This window comes from Panicum virgatum, chromosome 6K (genome assembly GCF_016808335.1).
Source record: "Panicum virgatum strain AP13 chromosome 6K, P.virgatum_v5, whole genome shotgun sequence".
Classification (NCBI taxonomy): Eukaryota; Viridiplantae; Streptophyta; class Magnoliopsida; order Poales; family Poaceae; genus Panicum; species Panicum virgatum.
The window spans coordinates 36,720,826-36,747,547 of record NC_053141.1 but is presented as its reverse complement, the minus strand read 5'-3'; the positions used below and the strand labels follow the sequence as shown (position 1 = coordinate 36,747,547).

At 42.4% G+C, this 26,722-nt stretch overlaps 3 long non-coding RNA genes across 5 annotated transcripts; all 3 read right to left on the bottom strand.

Moving 5' to 3' along the window:
• Window positions 1-12,509: 12,509 nt before the first annotated feature.
• On the bottom strand, window positions 12,510-17,282 carry LOC120712427. 3 transcript variants are annotated; one of them, XR_005690878.1, is made up of 6 exons: window positions 16,946-17,282; window positions 15,385-15,553; window positions 15,220-15,312; window positions 14,471-15,001; window positions 13,863-13,920; window positions 12,510-12,813 (listed from the first exon to the last, which is right to left on the bottom strand). It is a non-coding gene; the product is annotated as an uncharacterized LOC120712427 (long non-coding RNA). The 3 variants fall into 3 exon arrangements; XR_005690877.1 differs by lacking the exon at window positions 16,946-17,282 and having other exon boundaries at window positions 15,385-16,906; XR_005690879.1 differs by lacking the exon at window positions 16,946-17,282 and having other exon boundaries at window positions 15,418-16,906.
• Window positions 17,283-20,893: 3,611 nt separating this feature from the next.
• LOC120639199 lies at window positions 20,894-21,182 on the bottom strand. Its single transcript, XR_005661319.1, has 2 exons — window positions 21,143-21,182; window positions 20,894-21,023 (listed from the first exon to the last, which is right to left on the bottom strand). It is a non-coding gene; the product is annotated as an uncharacterized LOC120639199 (long non-coding RNA).
• A 4,397-nt stretch (window positions 21,183-25,579) lies between these two features.
• Window positions 25,580-25,998, bottom strand: LOC120639198. Its single transcript, XR_005661318.1, has 2 exons — window positions 25,742-25,998; window positions 25,580-25,646 (listed from the first exon to the last, which is right to left on the bottom strand). It is a non-coding gene; the product is annotated as an uncharacterized LOC120639198 (long non-coding RNA).
• Window positions 25,999-26,722: the final 724 nt, after the last annotated feature.

Here is a 26,722-nt window from a genome sequence, read left to right as displayed (position 1 = left end):
TCCATAGACATATTTCAACTCTCCACACCTCAACACATACATTTAGGCCTCGTTTGATTTTTTTAGTTTAAGTCATAAGTCCCGTCACAACGCATGTTTACACACCAATTTGGAGTACTAAATATAGACTTATTAGAAAACTAATTTCGTAAGTCGTGACTTAATCATAAGACGAATATATTAAGCCTAATTAGTTCATAATTTGATCACTAATTACTACAGTAAAAATTTCACTAATCATACATTAGTTATACTTAATAGATTCGTCTAGAGCCCTAATTGCAACTTATGCAATTAATTTAATATTAAATTGCTATCTGAATATTCGAATTGACATCCAAATATTCGACGTGACAGTAGCTTAAGAAAAGAAACGAGGCCTTAACAATCCAACAAATTTGATCGAGCCCGAAACAAAACTTTATAAGGACACACACACACACATATATATATATATATATATATATATATATATATATATATATATATATATATATATATATATATATATATATATATATATATATGTCCTTATAGTTGGTCCCTAGATTCACGTCCTGTTCAGGTTAAAGTGAGATTGTGAGATGCCAAAATTTAGCACATACTAGTATTTATATTTTTGCTAAATTTTTAAATCTTATCTAAAGTAAAGCTTACCTCATTAGCACTTATGTTTGGATTAACTAGTGTTAAATATTTGCACTTTGGTACATTTGAAATTGGATCCAAACACCACTTGAGGTTCTGTTTGGATCCAAATGTTAATGGGTGAAAGTGCTAAATTTTAACACTAGCTAATCCAAACAGAAGCGCTAATACGATGGGCTAAACTTTAGTCAAAATTTAAAAACTTTAGCATGTGTATGAGTGTTAATATATGCTGAGATTTAAAATTTTAGCATATGTATGAGTGCTAATATATGGCAAAATTTAGCATTCAAACATTTTCCACCGAATGAGGCCAGCAAGTACCACGGAGCCGCATGCCGCAGGTAATATCGTGGCGCTGGATCGCCTCACTGCTGGCGGGTCCAAACCTCGCCCTCCCCCGTTTATTTTTTTTCTGTAGATTGTAGAAGGACCGCTCTGTAACTTGCTTCAATAATTCACTCATGGGATCCTTTCTGTAAAATTCAGTTGAACTACGCCCTTTCCGGCTTTTCTCTATCAAATTGTTGACAGCTAAATTTGGCACCTGCCAAGGCCGATTGGTCTGACCGGTCGGGCCAACCGGTCAGACCGGTCTGGTCTGTACAGTTCGAGTAGAATTAGAGTTTTTGTAAATAATTCTTATATAATCCTACTCGTGAAGGTCGTCTTCCCCGGCCTATAAATATAAAGGCTACTGCCGATTGAGGTTATTCCCAATCGAATCAATACAAAAATCGCATTACTTTTTATCTTTCAAACCATAGTCTTTTCCAACCCTAGATTGCTTTCTTCTTTCGTCTCGACGGCGTTTGAAGACGTTCTGAGTGGCTTGCCGACCTCAGAGCAACCCTACGTTCACGAGCTCCGACGGGGTCTCTCCCGAGCTCGCTGTTCTAGGTTTCCGGCGACGCCCTGCTTGCACTGGTTAGACCGATCGGCGGCACCGGTCAGACCGGCCTGCCCAGGGTTTCGCGGGTATTGATCGTTTTGACGATCGTTTGCGCGTTCTATCGCATTCGATTGTGTTGGCATAATCTCGTGTCAACATACTTTTTGGTGACTCCACTGGGAAACAGATTAATCTGGTTTTAAAACCGATCTAATCTAGCTTCTCCGGAAAGATGGGTACTTATGGTGAAATCCACACCGACAACGTCATCAAGGCGACCATGGAGGAGCTCACTGAAGACGAGCGCAAAGCCTACCTCATCGCTGAAGAGCACCTGAGGGAGCACTTCCTTCAGGGATTCAAGAAGGAGTGAGGAGGCCTATTCAAGAGGGTCGGGGAGTTCGTGATGCCATCATTCAAGCTGAACAAAGACAAGGTCGAGGTACTTCCTAATGATTCCTCTGAATTAGTTAAGCACTTCTCTCTTATGGTAGATTCAAAAATATCTGCTGAATAAGTAGCCGCGGGAGAGAGTTTTGCTAGGCTTAATGATCAGATTGAGGCGCTAAAAAAGGGCAAAAGCGTCGAAGATGGCACTTATGTTCCAGAGGCAAATTCAGCTGGTGCATCTGTTACCCAAGATCAATTCTATGGGATGCCGCCGAACTCGTTTCCAGGGCAAACTCCGCCGCCATCTACTGTCCACGCGCCATCGATCCAACTGGTCTCGTCGACCGGTCAGATCGGTTACATGACCGGTCAGACCGGTCTGACGGGACAGCACCCAATGCCCTCTGCACCGCACGCGTCCATCCCTAGTTCGGCCGTCCCTAGCCGAACCAATGAGATATCGATGCATACAGGGCCTCATGCTACGTCACAGCAGGGATCTGGACCTCACCGAGGACCGATTTCTAACACCAACATGGCTTACACCGGTCCTACCACACAACGCATTGCGTCTTCTTTGCATGCATCTGCCAGCGGTACTTATCAAACCGATTTTAATAGATTCAAGGAAGATTTGACCGGTGTACTTAAATCTAAACTTGAGATTGATATGGGTGGGTCATGTTTATATCAAAAGCCGTATCCTCTCGAATTTGATTTTGTTTCATATCCTGCTGGTTGGCGCATTTCCGAGTTTGTTAAATTTAATGGTGATGATTCTCGTACAACTTGGGAGTATGTTAGCCAATATATCTTACAATTGGGAGAAGCGGGAATTAATGATGCTTTGCGGGTTCGCTTATTTTCTTTGTCTTTGACCGGAACCGCTTTCTCTTGGTTTTCCTCGCTTGCGTTGGGTTCGATTTTAAACTGGAATCAATTAGAGTGCAAATTCCATGATCACTTCTATAGTGGGGAAGCTGAAGTTCGATTGCTAGACTTGACATCTGTTAAACAAAACCGAGATGAATCGGTTTTGGATTACTTCCAAAGATTTAAAGTTTTGAAAAACCGATGTTTTAATTCATCTCTTTCAGAAAAAGATTTGGCGAATTTGGCATTTAATGGCTTGCGTTCTTATTTGAAAGAAAAACTTGAGGATTTTGATTTCATTACGGTTAATCATTTGCAAATGCGAGCTGTTGGTATTGAATTTAAATATAAAAATTCTAAAGATTCCTTTAAGCCTCATCGGTCTAACACGCATGTCGTTGAGAATGATTCTGATTGTTCGGATGATGAGGAAAAGGGAGTGTACGCCGCTGAGTTTGTTTGGCCATCAAAGGACAAACCTTCTACGTGTCCTTCGCTTAAGCCGGTTCAAAAGAATCGGCAGAATGAGATGAAATTTACTTTTGATGTTTCCAAGTGCGATAGAATTTTTGATGAATTGCTTAAGCATGGAAACATTCATTTATCTCATGCTATACCACCGCCGGAAGAACTAAAAAAGCATGCATATTGTAAGTGGTATAATTCTTTCTCGCATACTACTAATGATTGTAATGTTTTTCATCGACAGATCCAATCGGCTGTGGATGAAAGATGATTGGTTCTTTCTGAGATGCAAGTGGACAAGACTCCCTTCCCTGTCCACACTTTGGAACTGAATAATCTAAAGGTTCTCCTTCGGCCGGAGCAAGCCGAAGGGGCTCAAGGGAAGAATGTGGTGATTGGAGATCCAAGGCCGATGAATGTAAATGATAAGATTCTGGCCCGAGAAGTCATTGCTGAAAAGACTCCAGATGGGAAGTCGACTTTGATGATTTTTGTTAATGCTCCTAAGCCCGGGTGGCAAGCAAGTTCATCCAGTCAGCCTGCTGTCCAGGCGCAACCGGTCAGACCGGTAGCATCAACCGGTCAGACCGGTCCGACCGGGTCCAACGTGTTGGAAATATGCCCTAGAGGCAATCATATTTCCTTGTATTCATGATTAACAAAGTGTTCCTTGAATATCCATGGATGACAACTTGTATTGATTAATGCTTATGTGAAGTATTTGTGAAACTCTTTACTTGTATGGATATTCTAAAATGTTCCTAGTCGGAGTTCATGTGAGGACACACATGAATATTAGACTAGCGCATGTATTAGTTGATTGACTACGTTTCACAAGTCATGGACATGGAGATGTCAAACTAATAATGTGGGTTCATGTGAGACATGAGATAGAACTGACCTAACACGAGATGATGACTTCTCATTACACAATATGTACGCTGTGTCCTAAGACCTGAGATCGTCGTATGTACTCAAGATGTGAACCGACTTACTTGGGAGCCATCAAACGCTACACCGTAACAGGGTAGTTATAAAGGTGGCTTTTGGGTCTGTCAAGAAGCATGATGTGAGACATAGTCGGTCAAGATGAGATTTGCCCCTCTCTATAAGAGAGAGATATCTCTGGGCCCCTCGAGTGATTCGGATCAAGAAATGCATGGCCAGGCTAGGGTTAAGAGTTAACCAAGGATTCCGAATAACATGATCGAGAAAGAGTGGTCGGCTTTAAGCTAAACCAAATATCGTGAGGCAAAGGGAACAACATGTATATGATATTGTGGCGGCTCGTCTGATATGATCTTTACGTGCGTATAGGAGTTGACATGTCTTTCTAGAGGCCACTGTCTACTATTGGGCTGAGTAAGAGTACTCGGGCCATGTCTATTCGCATGTGAGCCCATAGGGTCACACACTTAAGGGAAAGAAACCTGATAAAGATGAGATCCGAATTAGACTGGGCTTAGGTGCATTAAAGGGCCATTTAGGCCCAAAAGGGGGCACCCAAGGTGGGGCCCAAGGCAGCCCACCTAAGGGGCTATATAAACAGAGGAGGGGGCGCCTAAAAACCCTAACCCTGGCGCGGGTATTGTGCTACAATATCGTGCTACAGTAGCAGCGGGTGAATAGTTCCGCCTCTCCTGTGCGCCAAGCCCGAGGTGCTACAGTAGCCTTCGCGGACCTAGCAGTCCGGATCGTGACGCTTCTTCCCGTACATGTGGATACCTTAGAGGTGCCGCATCTGCTGCACAAGGACGAGCCGCATGTGAGGAGGTTCACGCAACTGCACTGCCAGCTTCCATCTGCACTACACCGACGCACTACAGAAGTTCCGCAACTGCGCGTCTAGTGATAATCACGTGATCTATAACTGCAGTAATCCTGGTTTATGTGGTAGAAAATTTTGTTTTTGCTACCCCATATTCCTACACAATGAACGGTCAGACCGGCCCAGGGAGCAGCCCCAGACTTTCAATCCGAAATGTCCGGAAGAGGGTACTTGGAAAACAAATGTGCCAAAACTGCAGGGGAGGCATACAAATCAAGGACCTACCTTTGGGCAGTTATTGAACAAGTACACTAAGGCCGTTCAACAAGATTGGCTATTAAAAAAGAAACCTCGCTCACCGCCGCGTCGGGGCAATGCTTCACCTCCAAGGAGGGATTTCGTCAGGCGTAAGAATGATCATCCACAGTTTCCTCCACAGAAGGTGTATGCTACTATGCCTTGGTCCCCACCAGCATCAAATGTGGTAAATCCGATGAGGGAGCATGAGGGGATTTGGCTTCAGTGTTTTCCGATGCCATACCCACCACCATATCAGAGGGAGGAGAGACCCAGGATGCCAGTACACGACCGATTGGGGCCACATCAACCTGGTCTAGTGCCACAGCCCCAACCAGTCAGACCGGTTGTGTATGACCGGTCAGACCGGTCTCAGCAGAGACCGGCGCGATTTGTTCCTCCACGGGTTGAGTACCGCGTGAAGGAAAAGAGGTCAGAGGTGCAACCAGAAACTACTCCAGAGAAGGCTAGAGCTGATACTGTTGTCCAGATCGGCGAGATTAAAGTGGTTGTACAAGATAAGGGTAAGGAGTCGATGGTGATTGATAAATCGGCTGTTTCTTCTACTCCTCCTGTCCAGAAACCTTTTACTGCTAACAATCATGAGGCTGGTGGCAGCAAGGTGGCGGACAAGTACCATCAGCCTTGTTGGTATCCGGAGGGGTTGACGCATACCCAAAAGAGGAAGCTCCAACGTCTTCGCAATAAGGAAAAGAGGGAGCAGGAGGCAGAGAAAGCGAGGGATGAGTACTTCAACAAATACAGGCCCATGATCCCTCAAGGCAAAGTATGGTAGGCCAAGACGATTGACCAGCCATCAGAAGGACCTGTCGAACCGACCCCGCCGACCGGTCAGACCGGTTCTCTCGACCGGTCAGACCGCCCTAAGCCACCGGTCAGACCGGTTGAGCCCAGTGCAGAGAGCACATCCGAATCAGCGGTGCCTGTTTCAATTTCTCGAGTTGATGAAGTGGAACCAGCTCCTCCAGCAACGGAAGAAGAAGAACTGGTGGATTATGAGGCGTCCCCGGAGCGCAACAATTTGGAGATCAACATTGTGCATATGTCTTCGGATTACCTCATAATTCCCGAAGAGGAGGTGGCTCATCTTCAGTTTGGGCCTCGTGATGCTGTGTTTTAGAAGCCCACGGAATCAGATAACCACTTGAAGGCTCTCTACATGAGGGGACATCTTAATGGAAAGCCGATTTCTCGCATGTTAGTGGATGGTTGGGCTATTGTAAATCTTATGCCCTATTCATTGTACAAGAAGATTGGCGGAAAAGATGAAGAGCTGATCAAGACCAACATGACGGTTAGCGGCGTGGGTGGAGGTGATCCCATTGGTGCCAAAGGGGTTGCTTCCATGGAGTTGACCGTTGGAAGCAAGATGCTCGCTACAGCCATTTTCGTCTCTGAGGTGCAAGGTAATTTCAGTTTAATACTTGGGCGTGATTGGATTCATGCCAATCAATGTGTTCCATCTATCTTGCATCAATTTCTTGTTCAGTGGATCGGCGATGAAGTTGAGATTGTACCTGGCGTTCTTCCTTTATTGCTACCGCCGATTCCAACTCCATTGGTGCCAATGACAACATCAAGTGCTTATCGGGCTTGGATCTGTCCGATTATGAGCTTATCAGCTGCACCGAGGGTTTCGTTCCTACAACTCTAAAGCCGATGGAAAATTGGCTAAATCACTTAATGCTGTAAAGATGACTCCAGTAGGCGACTCAGGAGCAACCGGTCAGACCGGGTCCCACGACCGGTTAGACCGGTCCTCTTCAGATCAGCCATCAGAGCTGACCGGTCAGACCGGTGGGTCAGACCGGTCCAATGCAGAGTGGCTCTAGCAGTGCATTGAGCACTATCGGGCGCGTACGAACGATATGTGCGAAACTATTAAAGAATCAAAAGACATGGACAAGCTGGGCCAAGGTTTTACGTCGGCTGATCCTTTAGAAAAGGTAGATCTAGGTGATGGTACTATTCCTAGGCCGACTTTTGTAAACAATAATTTATCGGTTGAGTTTAAAGCCGATTTAATAAAGTTATTAAAAGAATATATTGATTGTTTTGCTTGGGAGTATTCTGAAATGCCGAGATTGAGTCGTGATCTTGTTGAACATCGCTTACCAATTAAAGCCGGTTTTAAACCTTATAAGCAACCGGCTAGACGTTTCAATCCTAGTATTTATGACCGAATTAAAGAGGAGATTAATCGATTATTAGATGCTGGTTTTATTCGGTCTTGTCATTATGCGGATTGGATCTCTAATATTGTGCCCGTTGAAAAGAAAGATTCGGGCAAGATTCGTGTTTGCATTGATTTTAGATATCTCAATAAAGCTACTCCCAAGGATGAGTATCCTATGCCTATAGCCGATATGCTAATTAATGAAGCATCGGGACATCGTGTTATTAGCTTTATTGATGGTAACGCGGGTTACAATCAAATATTCATGGCCGAGGAAGATACGTCTAAAACGGCCTTTGTGTGTCCCGGATTTGTTGGTTTATTTGAGTGGGCGGTTATGACTTTTGCTTTAAAGAATGCCGGTGCAACTTATCAGAGGGCTATGAATTTAATCTTTCATGATTTGCTTGGTGTCATCTTGGAAGTGTACATTGCTGATATTGTTATTAAGTCGGCCGGTTTGGATTCTCATTTAGCCAATTTAAGACTTGCTCTTGAAAGGATGCGTCGGTATGGTTTGAAGATGAATCCACTCAAATGTGCTTTTGGAGTATCGGCGGGAAAATTCCTTGGTTTCATTATTCATGAGAAGGGCATAGAGATTGATCCTAAAAGAATTGAGGCTATGAGGAAAGTTGAGGCTCCTATTTGCAAGAAAGACATGCAAAAATTTTTGGGCAAGGTAAATTACTTGAGACGATTTATTTCTAATTTGACCGAAAAGATTGATGCTTTTACTCCTATTCTTCGGTTAAAGAATGAAGCCGAATTTACTTGGGGGCAAAACAGCAAGAGGCATTTGAGAAAATTAAATACTATTTGTCTTCGCCGCCGGTTCTTAAAGCACCTAGGAGAGGTGTTCCTTTTAAACTTTATATAGCGGCCGAAGATAAAGTTATTGGAGCTGTTTTGACTCAAAAGACCGAAGGAAAGGAGTATGTTGTTACCTATATAGGCCGACGAGTTATTGATGCGGAAACAAGGTATACTTTTATTGAAAAGTTATGCTTATCTTTATATCATGCTTGCACTAAATTGCGACATTATCTACTATCTAGTACTTGCATATGCTTTAATAGAATATGATTTGGCTTGTGAACCTTTGAAATCTATGAAAGACCAAATTGTAGCGGACTTCATTGTTGAACATCGGATTAATGATGAGCATCATTTAGAAATCGGCCATATTTTTGCACACCATGGAAGTTTTATTTTGATGGATTGGTTTGTGATGATGGAAGAGGAATTGGTGCTGTCCTTATATCTCCAAATGGTGCTGTTTTTGAGTTCTCAAACCGATTAGAGGAATATTGTATAAATAACCAAGTTAAGTATGAAGCATTATTATTTGGCTTGGAGATTTTACAATCCATGGGCGTGAAGCATGTTGAAGTTTTTGGTGATTCGCTTCTCGTTGTGCAGCAAGTATCCAAGGTATGCCAATGTTATAATGGTTCATTAAATGCATATCTTGAAAAGTCTCTCGACATTATTTCTTTTTTTGATGAATTCGTTATAAGACATTTGACAAGAGAAGAAAATGGACAGGCTAACGCTCTGGCTCAGCAAGCATCTGGTTATAGTGTTAGAAAAGGAAAATTTAACATTAGAAAACCAATGCAGATCGAAGCCGAGTTGTAGGTTCTGGACGAACCGGCCAAACCGGTTGACTCGACCGGTCTGACCGCTCAGACCGGTCTAGAGACCGGTCTGACCACTCAGTCAGCAGAAAATACCGATTCGGCCGTGGAAAGGGCCGAAGATCAGGATTGGAGGGTTCCTATAATTTCATATCTTAAAGATCCTGGTTGTGGTGCAGAGAGAAGTGTTCGGCGTGCAGCATTTAAATATATTTTGATCGATAATGGACTTTATCGTCGAACCGACGAAGATTTGCTTCTCAAGTGTTTGGACCCGGATAAGGCCAAAGTGGCTATGGGAGAAGTTCATGAAGGCATCTGTGGCACTCATCAATTGGCTCCTAAAATGAAGTGGTTGTTTAGGAGAGCCGGTTTTTATTGGCCTTCCATGATTTCTGATTGCTTTAAGTATTATAAAGGATGCGAAGAGTGTCAACGGTTTGGAGATCTGCAGTTAGTACCTGCTGCATTGTTGCATCCTATTATTAAACAATGGTTGTTCAGAGGTTGGGTGTTGGATTTTATTGGACAAATTAATCCTCCATCTTCAAAAGGGCATCGCTTCGTGTTGGTTGCTACGGATTATTTCACTAAGTGGACCGAAGCAGTTCCTTTAAAGAATATGACACATAGAGAGGTGATTGAGTTTATAACTGAGCATATTATTCATAGATTCGGTATTCCTCAAACTTTGACTACAGATCAAGGTTCTTCATTCATATCGAAGAAGGTACGTGTGTTCATCGAATCTTACAAGATCAAGTTGCTCAATTCATCTCCGTATTATGCTCTGACCAATGGACAGGCGGAGTCAAGTAATAAGATTTTGATCAAGCTTATCAAAAAGAAAATATAAGAAAATCTTAAGAGGTGGCATGTAGTGTTGTCCGAAGCATTGTGGGCTCATCGTATATCTCGTCATGGTGCTACTAAGGTTACTCCTTTTGAGCTTATATATGGTCAAGAGGCCGTTTTACCCGTTGAGGTAAATCTAGGCGCTTAAAGATTGGCTAAGCAAAGTGATCTTTCTGCCGTTGATTATTATAATTCAATGATGGATAATATTGATGAGGTGACCGACAAGCTGATGAAGGCCTTAAAAGAGATTGAGAAGGATAAGTTTCGGGTTGCTAGAGCTTACAACAAGAAGGTAAAAGATAAATCTTTTCAGGTTGGAGATCTAGTTTGGAAGACAATATTGCCTCTTGGGATGAAAAGCAATAAGTTTGGTAAGTGGTCACCGAGTTGGGAGGGTCCATATAGGGTTGTTAAAGTTATCTTCGGAAATTCCTACATGATGGAGACGCTACAAGGAGATCGACTACCAAGAGCTATCAATGGGAAGTACTTGAAGAAATTCTACCCAAGCGTGTGACAAGATGCATGAAGGAGAGATGGCCGATTCATGAAAATCGTCCTTAGCAGTGTTTTTAGGCCTTAGTGTTGTATAGAATACTTCTATTTTACTTTTTAGCTTTTAAACTCACTAAAAAGCAAGTGGGCATATGTTGACAACCAAATTTAGCACCTGCCGAGGCCGACCGGTCTGACCGGTTGGACCGACCGGTCAGATCGGTATGGTCTGTACAGTCCGAGTAGAATTAAGATTTTTTAAAGAGTCCTTATGTAATCCTACTCGTGAAGGGGTACGTCTTCCCCGGCCTATAAATATAAAGGCTAAGGATGATTGAGGTTATTCCCAATCAAATCAATACAAAAAATCACATTACTTTTCATCTTTCAAACCCTAGTCTTTTCCAACCCTAGATTGCTTTCTTTTTTCGTCTCGACGGCGTTTGAAGACGTTCTGAGTGGCCTGCCGACCTCAGAGCAACCCTACCTTCACGAGCTCCGACGGAGTCCCTCCCGAGCTCGCTGTTCTAGGTTTCCGGCGACGCCCTGCTTGCACCGGTCAGACCGGTCGGCGGCACCGGCCAGACCGGCCTGCCCAGGGCTTCGCGGGTATTGATCGTTTTGACGATCGTTCGTGCATTCTAGCGCATTCGTTGGCGCGATCTCGTGTCAACACAAATTAACTAAGAGAGTAGGCCCTTCCACTTCCTCCAATTTCTTTAACAGAAACGAGATGGCAGCATTAGGCCAATAATTGCATTGTTTTCTCCTACAGTCACGTGAGGTATCTTGTGTAGATTATTGTGCCCGGCTGCGTCTTGCTGGAAGCTGCTGCTAACCTACGTGACGAATTGTTAATGGTGCATTATTGGCGATTGTTTAACCGCGGGCACCGCTCCCAAAGACATTCCCCGGCCCATCGACCACCTCTTTGAACAAAGTGATCAGTCTTTAATAATTTGTTAATCGGAGGTGTTAGGGCAAAAGGCCTGGCACAGATGCATCTGACTAAAGTTCAGAGCTCTTTTGGCCACCTGTTTGGCCGCCTGGCTTCTTCAGAGTTTTTACAGAATACTGGGGCTGCATTTTTTTTTACCTTTGCTCCTGCTGAAGATTTGAGGCTAAACAATGCAATTTGATATGCTTTGAAATTTCAGCATGGTTAGAGTATTGTGCCATCGGGAACCAGGGTTAACCATTTCGTTTTCCGGTCAAATCCCGGTGTTTAGCGGAAACGGAATTCCGTTCCGAAATTTCGGTAAATTTCGGCGAATTTCGTTGAATTTCGGTCGAAATTTGTTGAATTTTGAATTTGAAAACGAAATATACCGAAAAATACCGAAATTTCGGATCCCGGTAACTAGCGGAAATGAAAAATTTTCCGAAATTTCGGCGAAATTTCGCCGAAATTGTTAACCTGTCGGGAACCTTTTGGTGCTTTAGAAACAGCGGTACAGTTGAGTAAGTAATGATGGTGCAAGTCGGCACTCGGCAGCGGGTTTGATACAGCTCTCTAGATCAGCTGCTTAGGAGTAGTTTATAGAGAGCTCATGCTGCTGCAGCTGATTTGCTTTGACAGCTGGTCTAGAGTTTAGGGTTTCGACTTGGTGAGAGCTCCTAAGCAGGTCCTTTGAACATATATTCGAAGCACTAAAGTAAATTGAATGTAAACTTGCACTGCCACATTAATTCCAATTACCTATCCTCGCGCAACCTGTAGCTGTGTTTCTTATTCACTCTGCCTGGATCCCTATTCCCTAATGTGAACTTTTGAGATGCATTTGAACTGCACACCAAGCATAATGAACACACACCATGCTTGCATGTTGTTTTCTGCATTTACTATCCAATCACACGAGTGTCTCAAACAATTTTAGGGGGGCAAAACAACTACCAATCTCTATTTGTACTTGTTCGAATACCTCATTCAATTTTTATACTAGTCGTAGAACAATTTTGAATATGCAAAATTACAAAAAAAAAACAAAACAAACTCGGCAACATAAGTATTCCATTAGGTTTTCAGCAATGGGGGACAACAACGTAACAATACATGAACAGCTAGCAAGCTAGTTTTGCCAAAAAAAACTGATAGCTCGTACAAAGCTTTCTGGCATCACTCTTCTCTTTGATCTCTCAGGATAAAACTACAATACATGGTTATGGAAGGGAAGGTCTCTATATGAATGAATTTCATCTGATCCCTGCTGGTTTGGCAAAGGGAGGCAGCAAGCTTGAGGCAGCAACTGCATAACTTGCGGTAAAATCATCGGCACGACCATGGTCCAACCTGTAACAAATCAATCATGGTGGTCAAGAAAAAATGCACTCTCTCAGGTATATCTTAAGAACAGCATGGAATTCACTATAAAAGTTCTCAGGCATGACTGCATGACTATATAGTCATATAGACCCTTTGCATGGTTTCAACTAATCCATGGGAGTCCATGAGCATATATGTTTCTCAGAGGAGGAAGCATATATTACATCGTTATCGCTACCTACTAGTTAGTCACTTCAATATGCAATATCAATTAAGTATATACTTTGGCGCAAGTAAAATGAGTACTCACTCCGTTCCAAAATGTAGGTCGTTTTGACTTTTCTAGATTCATATATTTTGCTATGTACCTAGACATATGTTATATCTAGATGCATAGCAAACACTATGAATCTAAAAAAGCCAAAACGACCTACATTTTGGAACGGAGGGTGCATGGATGCTGAACTCTGATACTGCATAAATCTTTACCAATACATCATATATCAGAGAAGCTCCATATTAACGTAAGGACATTATAACTGTGTCTCTCTAGTGCATATCATAACATGTAGAAATTCATCCTATCACATCTTTTATGCATCATATATGAGGTATGTACTCCTGGTCAAGAGCTCCATTACATGTCGAGGTCTCCCAACCATTGCCATAACATAATTATTATATATGAGAACATCTATGGCTACTTTTCAACAGCACATTGTTTAATATGTATAGCTGCTTTAGTCAATACTTAGTAATGCACTCCAGTAATTCCTCAAAGATATCATAGAGAGCAAATGCCGATGCTCAAGAATTTTGAAAACTTAGTGACAAAATGGCTTAGAAAGGGGCACTGCAATCATGGATGGCAAGGTTCTGTCAAAATGATGTTTTACTTTTACTTAAAAAACCTCCATGCAAATGACAGTTTTGTTTCCCTGTGAAACATTCCCTAGTTTTGACAGTACAGAGTTTTCAAGGTGAACAGGCCAATAATAGATGACAAACTATGTGTCTAATTACTCCAAAAAGTTTTCATGATAATTGGATATTTATAGCTTCTCAAGAAATCTCACAAGTTTATCGCAAGTTATGCAGTTGCCGCCTCTAGCTTGCTGCCCCCAGATGCAAAACCTACAAATAACAGATAGAAATTAGTTTGATGATATATCAACTATAGCACACAAGAAATAATAACTACTTGCTATGTTATCACTACCGTGTAGTGTTCATATTTTAGTGGCAGCTTATAATTAACCTTATGTAGGGATTTTCAACAGATCTAGAGCGCATATATGTGAGATGCACCAAAGACAGAAGCAATAAGATGAAAGATGTGTAGATGATTCAAACTAGAATAACAGACCAAGAATGATGCGATCAAGCCATAACAAGATCTATGCTGGCTCTTGTATTTCATGTTCCACAAGGATCAAAAGTTCAAAGCATCGAATTCCAACGGAGAAAGAAAGAGATCTAGATGAACACAAATAAAGGTGTTTATGTATACAATCCCTTGCTGTGCCATGATATCTAGGAAATCAACTAATCTTCAGAAAGCAAAGCTAAATATTCACAGGCGAGGCTGACCAGATCATAGTACTAACTGTATATGCTACACATGAGAATCAGAAAAAAGATTCAAGATGAAAACTTATCTTACATAATTGGTTTAGTTAGTTACCTGGCTGTATAGATCAGATCTTGAATTTCATGTCATAGCACTGAGCTCACTTCTGCACAACACAGCTTGAACCCTCATCTTATTTTCTAACCCTAGAAGAAGGGGAAACAGGAACACAGCAGTGCTGGTGCAAAGAGGGGAGTGAGGCTGAGTCTACTTTTATAGCCAAAGGGCAGGGATAAGGCCACAAGAAGAGTCAGTGGTGCAATGGGGGCCAAACAAGTAAAAGGGCGTGCCCAGTGCCGTAGGCTTCCTGCACTGTGCGGGGTCTGGGGAAGGGTTGTTTTTAAGCCCCAAGCCTTACCCACACAAATGTGCAGAGGCTGGGGCTCGAACCTGGGACCTTCCGGTTACAGACGGTAGGCTCTACCGCTGCACCAGGCAATGGGGGCCAAACAAGTCAGAAAGATAATTGGTATGTGATTGTAAATTGGATTGATTGCAACCTGGCAAACAATATCACTTCACATTTGGGGACAAGGAGAAACCTCCCACTTGCGTGGAACAGCTTCATGTTGCTTGGACGCCACCCTGTTTAAAATGAGTATAATATTTTAATTCACGTTGGGCTTGGATGCAAAAAAAAAAAACTGTAATTGCCATAAAAAAATCATCACAAACAGGTGCTGACAGACAGATGGGCAGCGCTTTCTCAATCTATTTTTTGTGCATGAAGCTTCCAAAGTATGGTCTCGTTCATGGTCTTGCATGTGCACATAATTACAAAAAATTTCAGTGAGACTTAATACCTTCTCGTTCTTGGTTTTGTTGATGGATCTCTATTTGTGTGCATGGTAGAATGCAGTTATCTCAAGACATCCATTAGCCACCACCCACCAGTCCTGGTTAATTGACAATAACAGTTTGAACATAGTTAATTGGCAATAACAATGTCATATATGTCTGACATGTACCTATACTTTGCAAATGGCCTTTCATTTGTTTACTTGCTGGTTGCAGCTTCGTCGAAGCTGCATGCTAAGGGGCACCAGGCCACGAATCTTTTTGGCCCTTGGATTCTGCCTATCCAGCTGCCCTTCAGCTGGGCTCTCCATCCTATGCTGTGGTTTCCAACATGAGTGTCTGAAGGAAAACGATGATTAAAGCTATAAGCTGCAATTTTGACTGTCCAAGTTCAACAGTTCAGCTGCACAACATGAAGATTACTAATGCCTGCTGTTACAGTGTTTAAGTATCACTTCCAAGTAATAGCTCTTAGTTCCAAAGCTGAAATATCAATATCGAGTTCTATTTGATTTCCTTATATTCAGATAATCAGATCTTTGTTCCTGTTATTTGCTTAAGACTAAAACATATATTAATCTACCTGACAGAACTTCTTAGGATTGTATGGGATGACATAAACATAGAATGAACTGGCAAATATTTCCTATGGTTTTTCAGTTACTAACCTTCAGAAAACTGAATCTTGTGTAATTTTGTTCTTCATCAAGTTGTGGTCTAATTCAATGCATCGACCAATGGTCAGTGTTCTGAATAGTTCTTTACTTTGGCAGAAAGGCAGGTAGACATATCACTGATAATCAGCCGAGCAAACTGAGATGGCACCAGCAACAAGCCATTATAATTTTCTCCATCCACGTCACTCTCCTGATGCAAATGTCCAAGGCTGTGTTGATACGGGGGAGGCTCAATTGATTGTATGAATTTTTTATGGTGCATTATTGGTGATGTGAGAGAGTGTTTGGCACTCCCAAGACATTCCCTGTCCTCACCTTTATTTAACAAAGGAGGGGAGCTTTTTGACAATTTGTTAATCAAAGGCTTAACTTTAGGGTAATACAGAGTACTAGCAAGTGGTGATGGCTACACATAGTTGAAAGTTTCTCCTAATTTGCAAAACGAGATAAGCTTTCTTCGGAATTTTCCGAGCAATGCATCCATCACCTTTTTTTCTACAGACACCACCTAACTGGGCTTAGCTAGTAAACTACGCATTTTAGGATGGTCATTTCAGAGCAGACTTTCGGGGTGAATTGACACAACCAACCAGGTTTTGCTTGGCAAAATTGAATCGCTAGGAACCCACCCTCCCATCCGTTTATTCCTGGTAAGATTTGGTGATGTTATATAGTTATCTGTACTACTAGACCAGTGAAGTAGGGAACTGCAGGGGAGGTTACAACCGGAGCAGGTTGCAAGAAAAGGTAACAGCTAATGCACCAACAATGCTGTCCTTATACTGGTAACCAATTGGTGATCTGCACCTAAACAATAATTTCCTATCGTCCCTGTGCCATCATTCAACGTGCAAATAGGGATAAAGTTAAGGGGAGCATCTTGATGTGCTCAGTTCGTGAAGCCGGCCTCAGCATTTTATCAGCTGCGCCTTTTCTTGTCGGCAATGCATCGCACGAGATGGGCAGAAATAAAGATCGAATGGGCACCAGAAATGGAGAGATTAAAGTAGACAAAATGTCGGGGGGGGGGGGGGGGGGGGGGGGTGTTGCGAACCCTGCATTGATCTGTCGGCACCAAGACGCACACAACGGCTGCATGCCCTCCAGGTGCAGTTGCCTCAAGAACGGAGCGGCACGCACTCCATGCCCTTGTCGGCTGGTCCAACCCACCAGTCGTCCTCGTGAACTTTTCGTCGAACAGGTGGTGTGCGTGGTGGTTGACGGTTCTTGTTCCGACCTGAGATGACAGCCGAGAGGGGATACCTTTACCTTCCGAGGTTAGGGTTGGGGTTCACGCTCCTCCATCCATCGGTAAAAGTGCAAAGTGTGCTCGTGCTCTGCCCGCCTCGATCATCTCGGCCGCCTCCAGCGCCGCCGGCGTCTCTACCGCCGGTCCGATAGTGTTTTGCGCCCATGGAGAATTTATCCACGCTACGGCCCATTTTTGTCTTAGTTTCGGCCCTTGTAGGCCCCGTCGTACGGCACTAAAGGCCCACCGTCTCCTATGCCGCAAAGCCCACGAGAATAAACATGGCGAGATGACGCATTTGCCGAGGCCGGCTTCCAGAGAACATGACGCGTTATCGGTTATTCTCACGTCTCGCGGGCTTTTGGCCTGGCCCGTGAGAATAAGGCCACGTTCTCCAGAAAAAACAAAAGAGGAAGGAGGCTATAAAGCCCAGGCCTAAATGTTGATTGAGCCCATCCCGTAAGTTTTATAGTAAAGAAAAAAAGTCTACTTTTCCTCTAAAAAAAACTGGCGCAATTTTCATTCCTCAACTATAAAATCGGGTATCTAGCTTTCCCCCAACTACCAAACTCGTTTATTTTATCTCCTTCAGTTGTTCTACAAGCGGTTTTACATTTTTCATAGATTTTTCTTCCTTCTCTTTTTTCACTCAATTGAGGTAGTACATGTGGATAAAAAATTATAAAAATTGACATAATGATAGAGGAGAGAATAGAGAACCCAATTTTGCAATTTTTAAAGCTTCATTGAATTTAAATTGCAGGATTTATGTAGTAGTGAGAAGATGAAATTGCAGGGTGTCTATGGTTTGCTCGGACGGAGTAGATAGCGGTTGGATTTAAAGTACCACAAAAAAGCGATTGGATTTAAAGATGTAGCAACTAAAGAGTTCATCATCTCTCTTCTCCATCCATGATTTTTTTGAAAAAACAAAAAAAATTCTCCAAAAATTCTCCATCTCTAACAATTGACAAATTAATCTCTTTTGCGCGTAAATATACGCACACCTCCACATATCCCGATCGCCTCTCCCCGCAGTTTTTTTTTTCATTACTCTTCTTCCCCGCGCTATCGTACATGGTTGTGCGCAGAAAGCTAGCAGTGGCCGATCGCGACTCCGACGAATGAGCCGCGGCATGGAGCTGCGTCCCCCACAGGCCACAGATCAGGGGCGGCGGGCGCGCTCCACGGCGCCGCCACCAGGGGCGGCGGGCGCGCCAGACCCGGGCACGGCGTGGTTGTGGACGCCGTAGTAGGTGGTGACGATGTAGCGCGGGTCGTCGCGGTCCCGCTCCATGTGCGTCTTCACGCCGCACCCCTCCGCCGAGCACCAGTAGTAGTAGTTCGTGCACCGAGGAATCTGCATGCGTGCTGGGCGGCAATGGCATATGCGTAACTCAGGTTGGGGGCTTGGGGCTGCTCTTGACTGCCTTCTTGCCGTACTTGCACCACTTAAAGCCGTCGTCCAGGACGCCCACCTCTGACCTCGTCCGGAACCCGATCCGCGGCGATGACCGACGGCCGCCGTTCCCGGCCAACCCGCTCATCATCATCCGTCATCGTCCACATAGTTCCTGAATTATTCAAACAAATTTTATTTTGAAAGTAAAAGTGAGGAACTCTCGAAGATGGATTTTTTTTTCTCCATAGCTGTTTGAGAAGTTAACAAACAATAAAATTTGAAAAGAAAATTTTGAAAACTATTGGAGAGGCTCTTACACCCACACGCTTTAGCATATTACGTCGGGGAATACTACTACCCAGAGGGCCACAAGTTCAATTTGGATCCGCACGCTGGTTGGTACAAGGCTCGAAGCAAGTCACATGGTCTCCCAATATAATTTGCATGTTCAGGTGCGCTGCAGTGGATTTCACATGCTCTCTGGGCATGCACGTGGCAGTAATCCTGGACCACATGTGTCTGCCTTTGGGTTTAAAATTTCTACCAAATATAAGACATTTTAGAGTTTTTTTTAACAAAAAGGCATGCTAGTCTTCTTGATTTTTATTGGAATTTGGATGGCCCATTAAGGAGAATTTCAAAGCAATATGTGGCTGACTCCGGAATATCCGAACATATACTCGGAGTAACCGGATTGTTGATCGGATGTCCGAAGCCATGTCGTCCGGAGTATCCGGACATATACTCAGAGTATCCGGATTTTCGATCAGATGTCCGAACCCATGTCCAAAGTATCCAGACATATATCCGGAGTATCCGGGTTTATATTCATGTAACTAGTGTATTGCCACTTGTGTCTCTCACGTTTGAACCGTTGTGCAGTGATTAAGTGCTAATTAATGCCCGATTAATTCCAGAATACACAGTTAATTTCTCTGATCATCCTGGATGTGTTTTAATATCTTTTATGGGCATAATTAAAGAGGAAAACGGCTCCTTCTGGGCAGCCACCCCTATCTGTATGGACTAAGAGCATTCAGGTGAGGCTACAGTTCAATTCCTTGTGGTTCTTCACATTTCCACTATGTTGTGCCTTTGAGCTGCTGCATCTCGCCGACCTCTCTTGGCGTGCACTGAGGAGTAGGGTGAGCAATAACTCCGATCCCTTGCCGTCGTGAAGCCTGCACGAGGGGCGGCAATAAGGTTTCTGACCAGCACAACTGCGCGACCGCTCGAAGCTGATTGACAACATTTTGCGCTGCCTCGACTACGATCTGCACTGCATCAATTCTTCACGAGGACGGAGCGTTGATTAGTAAGTAAAATAAAATTTTACTTGAGTTTGGTTCAGCTCGTTTTGCTATGTCTTCAATCTATTTGAATTAGTAGTAGCATTGTTATTAGTATTTTGCCTCAAAGTGAAATCTGGTCCTTTAAAACGCATATTTTCAATAGTTTTGGTGCTGGTTTTGTAAAGAAATCAATTGTGGTAGGTTAAGGGAGTAAAAAAAGAATGCTAATCTTCTTGGTTTCAATGTGGGCAACTGAAAACTAAACAATTGATTAACTGAACAATATAATAATAAGGGGTATATGCGTCTTTTCTCTACCTTCATAATCTGCCTACAAAACTCTAGGACGCCCTACATTTCAGGACAGAGGGAGTACAACCTTTTTTATTGATCAGTTGGGAATTTATGCCACTTTTTGCCGTTTTAAGGGTTCAAGTTGTGATCTTTACTGAAAACATATTTTCAATATTAAACTATTGCTCGTTCAGGGAATCTGGTTTGGAGGGATGGCTTTGTGAAATATTTCTGTGCATTCTATGTATGTTTTTATGGTGTAATATACATATATATTATGTACATATATATTGGTGGTTGAGACAATATCTAAAATTGGCGTTTGAGACTTTGAAGGTCATCTAAGGATTCTAGATTTCCTAGCGAACATGTAGAGATCCGATCCATTGAGTACAACGAAGAATATAATGGCATAAATAAAAAAAACCTATGTGCGTTTTAAAAGAAAATGACACACTTTCTTATACCATACTAGTAGGGTGTACGTGCGGCACGCACGTGTTTTAGAAAAAACAAATAAAAGAATTATGTTACAAAAAATATGTATTCATAGCCACATCTACCATTAGCTTGTGGATACAATATTTAGTATATTGTTCGATACAAATTTACCCAAAATGAAAATTTTGAGATATACAGATCATATGGACATGACCATACATACATGCAACTCATTAATGACATCGCAAGAATTATATAGGAGGGTAAGGATAAGAATAAAATATTTGCATTGGTCATATTTTGATTGTAGCACATCTTATTTTTCAGAAAATCCACATATGAATGCCACATCTAACATACATATTATAAAAATTTAATGATGCAGAATCTTCACACCATGTCGCCAGAATTTAATTTCCAACTCATATCCCATTTATGATGGACTCCGGTGTCACTGCAAACGATTAAAGTTCCATTAATTAAAAAATCAATCAGATTGGCCCTTTGAATTTATAATGTATTAGTGATAACCAACAACATCTACATTAAAAAAAGATACATCATATGAGATACCTTCATTTTGAAGACCGTAGAATATCTTTGAAAACAATATTTTTGGTTCTTCTACCAGTGGGGTCAAGATCTTTGTTAGGTTTAGCTAGCATCCATGTAGTTGAACGTGAAACACCTCTTGATAAGGCAACATATAGCTGTCCATGAGAGAAAACAGGCTCTGGAAGATAGATCCCAACATTTGGTATAGTTTGACCCTGAGCTTTATTTATAGTCATTCCAAATCTGAGTCTTATTGGAAATTGTTTCCTCTTGAACTTGAAAGGTAGTGAAATATCCTCTGATGGAGACAATGGAATCCTTGGTATAAAAACTCGATTTCCAGAATGCTGTCCATTTACAATTTCACAATCAATTGCATTGTCTTCAAAAGCCTTCACTATAAGTCGAGTTTCATTGCACAATCAATGATGAGGATCTAGATTTCGAAGAAGTATGACAGGACAGTTCTTCTTAATTTTAAGCTCATGCGGAGGAAGACCATTTGGAATAATTGAGTTCAGAAAATCAAGAGGATAGTTATTAGTTGAGTCATCATCTATAGAATCATGACTGTAGTAAACCTTTTCTTCTCCAGGAAACTTTGCAATCATCATGAGGCTATCAACATACTCATTTCTTGTTGACAAGACAGCACGCTCACGCATGTAACTGACGGAGGTGCAGTTGTTAGCTAGATCAGAAAACACATGATCGATGAGAGTATCAATAGACTGATCATCATTATACTCAAGCATAATATCATCTGGCAGATCCACATAATCATTTGGGAAGGTCTTTTCTATTCCATCACCAATTCTTAATAGAAACTGCGAGAACCATACATCATTCTAGTCCCTCATGTTCCACATCAGCCGCATTATCTTGATATCATCCCATATATAGGATTGAAGCAAGATAGCGTCACAAATTTGTGCTCTAGTACCTCTAGGAACAACAGGTAGAACTTGTCTGAAATCCCCTCCAAATACCATTACTTTACCACCAAACGGTAAATCACATCCTGTAATATCCCGTAACGATCTGTCAAGTGTTTCCACAGCCTGTCTTCGTGTCATCGCAACCTCATCCCATATAATTAAAGACGCCTCACGCAATAGTGCTGCAGTACCACTTTGTTTGGTAAAGTTGCAAACAGAATTATCTTGAAGTTTTATGGTAATTTTGAACCTCTAATGAGCCGTACGACCACCAGGCATGATGGATGCTGCAATACCGGATGTAGCTGTAGCCACTGCGATGCGGGCTGTAGATAGAACTTTGGCCAAAAGAGCCCTGTAAAGATATGTCTTGCCGGTCCCACCAGGACCATCCACAAAGAAAACTTTCCCTTTATTTCTTATGATATGATCAAAAATTTCGTTAAAACCTTCCATTTGCTCAGTATTGAGAGACTCAGCTAATTTAATATCTTCATCAGATACAACAATTTTCCTCTCCTTAGTTAGTTCCTTATAATAATCTCTATTTGTCTCACTTGTTCGGCCAAAATTTTAATTATAAGTACAAGTATACAGTAAACAATAATAATAGCAACACAGTATCGCAAATAAAGTTGGGAAAATATATTACCAGACTGATGCATATGTGGCAGGCCATAATTTCTAATGTCTTTACCCATCGAGGAGAGGATATCCGCGATGTCCCTAAGGACAAATTGCTCAACACTTGAAGAATTTCCATGAACACGCACATAGTCCTCAGCCATTGATTCAAAATGTTTATCCCAGAGGGTACGAATGTTTGTGTACTCGCATAAAACCATAATTGTGGCAAACATTCTTCTGAGAGCACATGGCATCTGAAAAGGTACTGCTTCGCTAAGTGCATTGTCGAGTGACCTATCTATTTCAACAAGACCAAGTTTCTCACAGCATTCTCTAAAAGTAGGACTCATCACACCACGAACTATTCTGATTGATATGAATGATGTTGGACCTCGAACATGATTTAGAAGAACTCGAAGATAGAATCTTTCGCCCTCAGACGGGTACGTATACACCAACCTTCCAATCTGGTAACTTCTTTTTCTAGTAGACCAAATTTTTTCGGACTTGTTCCATATATAATGTTCTGGAAATTCCCTGTATAAGTAGCTTCGAGCATTTGGATCTTCACTGTTCATTCTGAAGAATTCTGTTAGCATCGATCTTTGGTTCCTATGCGCGTTCCAGCACATCTTCAAGGTTGTCATCATCATTGAATGACACCATGTGCATGCCAGGAAGATGAACTTGCATCTGTAAAACATGGGGATACATAGAAAACATTGGAAACCTATAGAGCCGGTATACTGCTTCAATAGACGTTATACACTGTGCCTTCCTGTACTGTTTAATTTCATTTATCTCTATCTCTCCATTCTGGTTTTGACTCGCAATTGCGAACGATGCACAGTCTGTGCCCTTGTATACGTATTTATAAAGATACTTGCTGCACTTGATACTGCTTGAAACTTCAACATTGATGTGGCAGTTATATCTCATCAGGAGTGTTAGATTATATGGTACAACCCATCTGTTATCCAGCCACTTCTTACGCATAAATACCTTGTGACCATCATTCCGTCTTCTGTATATAGGATATGCATCCTTTCCTTGCTCCGTGGTCTCACTGGACTGTTTAGGGTATCTGAAACGGCAAGCAGCATCCTGCATGCAACCACAATTTCTGTTAAGAACACCACAAGGGCCATGCATCATATGTTTGCAGACAAGTTTGTGGAGAAGAGGGTATTTCTTTTCATCCGGAAGTTCTGCTGAAATATATTTGTCAAAATCATCTGGACCACTAAGCTTTGAACTGCTTTCCATTATAAGCAAGAAATGTTCATGTGGCAAACCTCTTTTTTGAAACTCGGTAACATGTGCCCAAGCTACCACTTTCCCAAAGAATCCCTTCTTAATAACAAAGTCATGGAAATCAATGAGTTTTGCATGATAAACCCTCGCCACAATATCTGATCTATCTTGAGGTGTCTGCCCAGGCAACAAAAGTTCTGTGATCTCCGGCCAGTATGGGTTGCAAGTCATGGTTAAAAAGTAATTTGGCTTTCCATATTTAGCAACTAATGACATTGCATCCATAAATCTGCACTGCACATCTCTATCACTTCCAGGAAAATTCTTAGATAAATAACCAATTTACCAGCCTTTAGACCTGTATGCTCTCCGGCAGCAAGGGTGTCCATTATACCCTGTCTTCGAAAACAAATCCACTCGAATCAAACATCACATATCAAAAAATTCATAAGAGTACTGATAAATGCTAGTAGTCTAATTAATTATACCTGATATAGATCTGCTCTAATAATTTTTTGGTGTTCTGGATTGGAGTACCAATCTAACCGCATATTTTCTATTTTGACATATATATCCACTATCCATTGCTGAAAAAGCCTCCCACCATGAAAGAATATATTAAAAACTCCATTCCGGATCTGCAGCATATAGCAATAATACTCCCTTGTGCTGACATGCAAATGTTTTCCCCCACCTCCTATTATTTAAACATGAACAATAATAATAATTAATTAATTATATAATATATACTTTATAATTAACCAACATGATTTTTTTAGAAAAGGCATGCAAGACACCGTGTATAAAATTTACCTCCTTCACCGTCCTCATCCATGTTGTCATCACAGTCACCTTGTTCCTCACAAAGATCTTGAACTGCACGAAAATCGTAGTTAAAGCACTTTAAATATCATAAAAACATGATGTAAAAGCAAGAAAAAGTGTATTATTGTGGCCGAACCACCAGCCCGTGACATCTTACTTGCTGTTTCTACATGTTTCTGTTTAACACCCGATCTACAAGTTGCTTGCGAATTACCCTTCGGAGCATCTGTTTTCTATAGAGATATAAATGTACATTACTATAAATGAATATAATGTATAATATACTAGCCAACAACTAATATTATAGATGACATACCCTCAGATTTTCGCTTTGTATATTTTCGTCTAGTTCGCAGAAAGTGTACTGTAGGTATTTCCTCCAACAATATACTCTTGTCCTCCCAGCCAGTCTCACCACCGGGATAGGATAGGGTACGCTGACGGATCATAACAACCATGGTACGCCCTTATAAATTGTGGTCCCCCAGAATCTGGAAAAACCATAATACTCCGTTTAAATTTGTTTTTTTCATCAGAGCCATCCTGCCAGAGAGCCGCAACCTAGTCCATTGCAGGTGCATTATATCTTCTCTGATCAATAGAAATACTGGTGTTCAATTCAATCTTCAACTCGTCCAAATTTTGCATCTGACTCACACTCCTGAACACACGAATATACGGATTGTTCTCAAGTATTAGAAGAATAGACCTAATTAATTTTGAATCAAGATGGGGTGATCTTTTGATTCTTTGTGATAGGGTCTCATCAGTGTCATAGAAGTACAACTGCATATGACGTGGGCCTTTCTTCCCCGGTCTGAGTTGGTCCAATCTGTGATAAATCTGTCCATGCACTTTGAAAGTATATATACCAGTACCTACACAAATTAATATAAATAAATCAGCAAGGATTTATATAAAACAAATAGGGATGTACATAAACATCAAGGTGAAATCGTGGTGAAATGTTCACCAGCTGCAGTAGCGACTTTATGGTTCACATTAGCTCCAAAGGTTGTGAACGAGAAATGAGAATTGAAGTATTGTATATTCTTTTTGAAATACAAGGCATCTCTATCTGACTGGCTTGTAAATAGGTGACGAAGATCAGGAGGAATTGATGTGCTCACTATATTAACTTTTCCTTGCCTGCAATAAAAATTGAGACCCTCATTTGGTAACCTTATAGCACTGCAATACTCGCATATAGGCATTTTCCTCAACACAAGATGTCCAGCAGGCAGATCGTTTGTAACATCCCGAAAACTCACTAATTTAAATCGTGCGCTAAAACTGTTTTGCTTAGTCGTTGAGCTCGAATCTCCCATAAACCCTGAACCCTAGATTTTCTCCTGAACGACCGACACCCGAATTCATTTCATGTCCCATCTCTTCCCATCCAACGCGACGCGTCGCGACCGGCCGCCGCGAATCCCGCTCCCTCTTTTTCCTCCTTTTCCCCCTGGCCGCGTGCCCCATTCCCCGTGGCCCGCATCCGTGTGGCGACGCCACGCGTGGCCGACCGCGGCCGTAGTCGCCGCTGGCGCGCGCCGCCCCCTCCTTTTCCTTTCTCTTTTTCCCCTTTTCTTTTTTCTCTTTTTCCTATTTTCTTTTTCCCTCACCCCTCTTCTTTTCTTTCTTTTCTCCCCTCTTCCTTCTTCCCCGTCGCGTGCCTGAGCCGCTCCAGCCCGGCCCGCCTACCCCGCGCGCGCCTCACCTCTCTCCTCCGCGCGCGCGTCTCGGCCCGACCTCGCCTTCCCGCGTGGCCGCCTCGGCTCGCCACCGCTCGTCCGCCCCGCGCGCGGTACGCGCCTTCAATCGCGAGCGCTCGCGCGTGCGCGCGCACGCGCCCACGTTCGATGCGCCGCGCACGCCGCACCAGCCCGCCGCCGCACCGTCCGCCCTCACATGGGCGCACGCCGCACCAGCCCGCCCGCGCACACGCGCACGACGT